The following is a 6000-nucleotide window of genomic DNA, read 5'->3' on the forward strand; positions in this document are numbered from 1 at the left end:
TTTGTAAAAGACTATGTCCTCGTGTTGAAGCCATGACAGTCCATCTGAAATCAATGAATTGAAGTCACAGAGACTCAGACGTGTTCTGCTCAACCTTATACAGCAACCAACCAGCTAAAGTGAAGTGACGGAGAGCTACGGACTATTATGTATCAAGCCAAACAACTGTTTGCCTGAATTACAGGTGTTAAGGCCCTCAGATTCTGGGCTTTGTGTGGAAGCAGCTTAGGCAGGAGCACATATTCCCAGATGCCAGGTTTGCTATGGCAGAGGTATGTGCTCCTCTGATAGATGAAACAGGCATCTGGGCTTATTAAACCACCACAAAGATTTGACAGATTTGATTAGCCAGCTCCCCAGAAGATTCAGTCAATATTGACTTGCCCAGTGCATGTCAGAAAGTAGATGGTTTGGTATTTTAACCTATCATTCCATTACAGGAGAAAAAAGGGAAGATTGACATAGAAAGCAAAGATGCATTTTGGACACGGGAGAAAGCAATAAACAACGAGATCACTGCTAGGTTCTTGACCTAGCAGTTTTCCTCTATTTAAGTGGCATCTTGGTCCAATGTCTATGGAGATAGATCCATTCTTTTCTTCATTGCTTTATTTGACCTTAAACATGGTGATAAAAAACATAGCATGGGTTAAGCATCCGTTGAGAAGAACAAAAATAACAATAATAGAGCAATATTATTGTTGTCTGAGATTCCCTGGTTGCATGTTCTAGATTACATATATGCAGAGTCAACTGCACTTGTATTTTAATCTGTTAATCTGTTTTAACTGTTCTAGATATTGTAGGATGTTTGTTCCTCTTTTCTAGGAAGTTCTCTATTTGTCTGACATCCACGCGTTTATCAAAACCTGACAAGCTCCTTTCAAAACTCAGTACGTAGAGATAATAAGATATGTCAGTGCTAATCTACAACTGCAAAGAGTCCTGCACAAAGCAGAAACATCTGGCAACAGGAAAATACAGGGATGCTACAATAGTTTAAAATATTTAGCTTTATTTGCAAATTTCTGAAAACATTTCTGATTACCTAGTCAGAAAAAGTTTCATTTAATATGCTGTATCATCTCATAGGTTATTGTACAAAAGTTTTCTTATTATACATCTAAAAGCAGTAAATAACAGTTTCATTTAATTTTGTTTTCAGTGTTCTGTATAAAAGATAAAATTCTGATTTATATTTAATTAGGTAATTGTTGGACTGGAATACATTAAGGTCTTGAAACACACCTTGAGTTAATCTAAATTCTCCTGCTGATTTTGTAGGGATTTCTTTCGCATACAGGTTATTTTGTAAGTGTGGGACTAACAAAACTGTGACTTGCTCAGTAGTATATACTCATTAGCTTAACTCTGGATATGGATTAGGTAGCACAGGTCAGCCTGTCCTAGGAGATGACCTCAAAGGGAAGAAGGCTGAGATATGACAACTCGTATTTTCATAGGACATCTCAGTTTCTAACACTTCTTTAAGAGGGATACGAGTATGAGGTTCTTGACTGGTTTCAAAATAGAAGTAACTGCATAGTAGAATTAAGAAAGAGCTTTGCATGTCCCACAGTCTCTGACTTCTTTGAAGGAAATAGATTTAGCCTTTTTTTTATTATTCCCAGTGACTGCAGGGTAGCTTAAAATTGCTCCTAAAAAGAAATGCACATTAAAGCCAGGAAAAGAGGCACAAACATTTTACTTTCCTCCCAACTTAGGTTTCCTTTGCTTCATCAACTCCACCATCAATTCCCCCTCATCCTTTACTTCACATAGCCTGTTTTCCCACCTCTTATCTGTGCTTATTTTGTCAGCTCTCCTTTATCCTAATTCAAGTATTTCTCATTTATGGCTCTTCTCACCTCAGACTTCCCAGCACTACTCTGCTTTGGCTGACTATTCTGCATTTTTAAGGATAAAAGGTAATGAGGAAAGGAAGGGTTTTTGAGGGCTAAAAGCCATTTTAATTTTCCTTGTGAAAAATACATGCACAAGGTTTCAAACTGGAGAATTTGCCATGTTTCTTTGCTTTTTCCAGCTTAAGTATTTGTGGAACAAATGTCTTAGTGTAGGAAGTAAACGTCTCACTAAGCAATTTACTGCTATTAGATTTGTATTCTGGAATATGCCATCTATATATGAGACAGAATTATGTGGGCTCAGAGCAATACACCACACTGATTTGGGGAAATGCAGGTGTTTGCTGGGTTAGTGTTCCTTCCTTGCAGTCCCCAGGCAGTGGACTATTCTTAGAATAGAATGGGTTGTCATCACTCTGCCCTACAAATAAACGGTATTAAAAGATATTCCTAAAAAAGAAAACAGAACAAACAAACAAACAAAAAACAAGCTTTTTTTTTTTACATATAGGGAGATTTTTTTCTCTTTCTGTTTGAAGTGCAGATGGCATCAAGTTACTTCCTCTTCCATCTTCCATTCTTACAGTCGGACGAGCCTTCATCTCATTTTACTCACTGAACCCTTCTGAAGGCATGCAGGGAATGCTTTCTTTCTAACCTTTCCTCTCCAAAGCAAATAATAACAAAGACCTTTATCTTTGGATGCTAGGAGAATGGTGATAGTGGAAGAATGTAGGGCTGTTTAAAGAGATCAACTGGCAAAGCGTAGATCAGTGTCTCTGATACGACCCTCACACTAACTAGTACCTCCTTCTAGTGCTTCTTGTAGCTTTGTCCCACTCTCATCACTGAGTCGTGCTTTGCAGAGAACTCTTGCTTGCATAGCTGCTCTGCCTCCACACAATGTCGTGACTGGGTCTCTTGCAAAACTATAAAGCCCATGACTGTGCAGCCCCAGCCCACAGAACTGTGCTCCTATAGCTACACAGCGTTCTTATCAAGCACATACAGAGTGCAATTGAAGATTAGAAGTGAACTGAATTTATTTACTGTTTATCCCTATTTTCCATGGAATTCTACATAACATTTTTGCAAAGTTATCAGTCCAGAAAGGTTTGGACCATGTGTCAACTTTCTCCTGCGTTCTGTTGACTGCAAAGGGATTACAGCAAAAAAGCAAAACCAAACGCACACTGAAATTAAAATCTGGATCTTTAGATAAACTGTCCTGGCTAGTGTCCATGTTACATAACTGTTCTCAGCTAGGAACAAAAAGAATACCGTTTTTTTTTTTTTTTCTTTCCGTGTATGCACCATTATCCCAGGGAGTGCTGCAATTAGGAAAATTCTACTTTATCCTGGGTGGGCTGGTTTGTCCATAATTCAGCTGATGCTTTATCCAGTCATCTGGAATCAGAATAGATAACTTACAGTCTCTCTGCTGTTTTCCAGTGACTTTTACAACACCTAGAATGAATTTTCATTGGTTCATAGCTGTACTTACAGTTTGAAAAGGTTCTGGAAAAGCGGCCCGAGTAGTTTTCCTAGAAATTTTTAGGAAAACTAGATGTGAAGTACAGAATTTCCAAAATAAAGATTGGGACAGTAAAGGTGGCTCTATTAACATAGTACTGATACAGGTATGTATTCCTTCATCTCTACCTGCATTTCAGAAATTCAAAGTCTTATACAGTTCACATCAAGTTACTGTAGAAAGATACGGTGACTGATTTTTAGAAATAATTATGCCCCACAATTCCTGCTGGATCAAGGATATGCTTAGCTGGTGCTCTCATCAGGTGTGTCTGAAAGTCAGTTTGTTACTGCTTAATAGCTTTTAATTGACCTAGACCTTGAAGTACTGTATGTAGTTCTATAATTGATTTTTTGTTTCATTCAAATTTGATGAAATCATTTGTCATTTTCACTATGTAAACATTGTGAAACAATAAACAATTTGAAGTCACTGTGAAACAGTCAATGCAAAGTGGTAAACTCAGGAAGTAACTATAGGTTCATTTCAAGAAAGTGAAAGCCTCAGCGTGGTATGGGTTTGTGAGCATTTGATGTAGCGAGCAGAGGATGAAATACAAGAGAAGGGTACTCTATTTTCAAATGTTCAAATGGAAATGCATAACTAAAAAGGGTTTATATCATATTATGCCTAAACTGCTGTCAGGACCCTCAGTGAGCTCCTAGGTCATTGCCTTGACCAGCCTGTAACCTTCTTTCTCTGTAATTCTCCTCTGGAACCGCTTCCTAATCTCCCAGACTTTGGCTGTGTCTGTTCACAGACAGCAACATTGTGGTGCAACTGTGTAAGGCTGGATTGGGTTGGATTGCTCTGTATCAGCTAGGTTACAAGAAAGAGCTGTGAGAAACTTCACAAGATGAGGATGTGCATTTCCATCCGTGCATACTCCACCCATTAGCTGAGGAGCTTCATTTCAGCTCAGGCCTCGCTGTTGGTCCCTGCCTGAGGTCCCTGCTGTTTGTCACCCGACAGCTGAAGGTAGAAATGTTTTTCTACACTAGCTGTAAAAGCTGCAATCAGAAAGGTTTATTGAAAATTAACTTTTGGCAAAGCAAAGACATTATTATTATTTATTTCTTTTTAGCTACAAGGATGCATCTGTGCTGATTCTGCATAGCTGAGAGCAGAAATAAACCTAACAACAGCCCAAAGATCAGCTGCACAGAAAGGCAATTTACTTGTGTTTCTGTCTGACTTCACTCATTTTGGCACCTGCAGAGCCAATTTATTTGAGTAAAGTTATGCAGGATCAGGGACTAAGGCTATAAGAAGTAACGATTAATGCATGAGTCACTCATATAAGGAAGGTATGTACAAAGGGCATATTCCTGATTGTGAAACCGGTAAAGATTCAAAGGAAAAGCATCTTCTTATTCCCTTGTCCTAGAACTGAGACAAATTGTGTTATTATGCGAGACATATTAAAAATAATTCAGGTAGGATAAATAAAATCTGTATTTATAATGTTATATGTTAAAAATACACTATTCTGTCTTCTACCTTCTGTCTTCATCCTTCTATCTGTATTGAAGAGACCCTCATTCTCCTCGTGCTGACTTTGTGCTTTGAGCACGGATATTGCCCTGCCCTTGTCTGCTTTATAAGTGGCCACCACGTATGCTACAGAAGGGGCTGCTTGTACCTCAGCTTATGACCATAAGACTGCAGAGCGGGTGGTTGTGTGGGGCCATTTTGGGTGATACAGTGAGGTGTGGGGTGACAACGCAGCTTAGAACACTTTGAGAGGAAGATTCCCATGTGGGTAGGGTTGGGCAGAAGAGAAGCACCGATGGAGCTACTGTACTATCGTATCATTTCTTCTGGCAAGGGTTGAGAAACCTGAGCACCAGTTCCAGCACCATTAAGTCTTAGTCCTGCTGTCCTTAATAAAGATGCTACCAATAAGGCAGGGAAGTGTGCCTGTGATACCTATGGACTATAACAAAAGTTAGTCAAAAGTAGCTCCCTTGAGGTCAGTCTGAGCCATAGTAATAGCAGCAGAACTAGTTAAGATACGTCAGAAACAGCCTATCCAGCTCAGCTTGCCAAGGATCTCACACCACATTCATGTAGGAGATACTTTCCTGCGTTAAGGAGAGCAAGAGCTCGGAGGAGAAGAGGATTGACCTCTACTAGCAGCCTGAAGAAACTGAAAACCAGCAGACTAAGCCATAGTGGCTTTCAAAAATGTCAACAGAAACCTGAATGATCAAAGTCACGTAGCTGCTGGGAAATCTGTTGAGCAGGAAGCATGGAGCCATGCTGATCTCCAGCAGCGACTTACGGAGCGATTTGATAAAGCAGCAGTAATTATGACATCTTTCCTGTGTTCAGCCTTTTTCTAGACAGGTGCTAATGAGTGATTCTACAAAGGTTTAATAACGCATGTTTCTGGACATCAGATCATTATCTAAGCTTCAGAGTATTGCAGCTGGAGTTTCTAGTGAGATGTTTTCTATAAATGCTGCTTGCTAGGTTTTTCCATGCATAGTGCCTCAGGATGGAGGGGAGGTCTAGCACAGCACGCTAGTTGCATGCCTCTGGTCACCTTTAGTGAGATGCAATCTTACTTCTCACCAGCAGTGGGCTGCTTTTGCCTTG

This window comes from Anas platyrhynchos, chromosome 2 (genome assembly GCF_047663525.1).
Source record: "Anas platyrhynchos isolate ZD024472 breed Pekin duck chromosome 2, IASCAAS_PekinDuck_T2T, whole genome shotgun sequence".
NCBI lineage: Eukaryota > Metazoa > Chordata > Aves > Anseriformes > Anatidae > Anas > Anas platyrhynchos.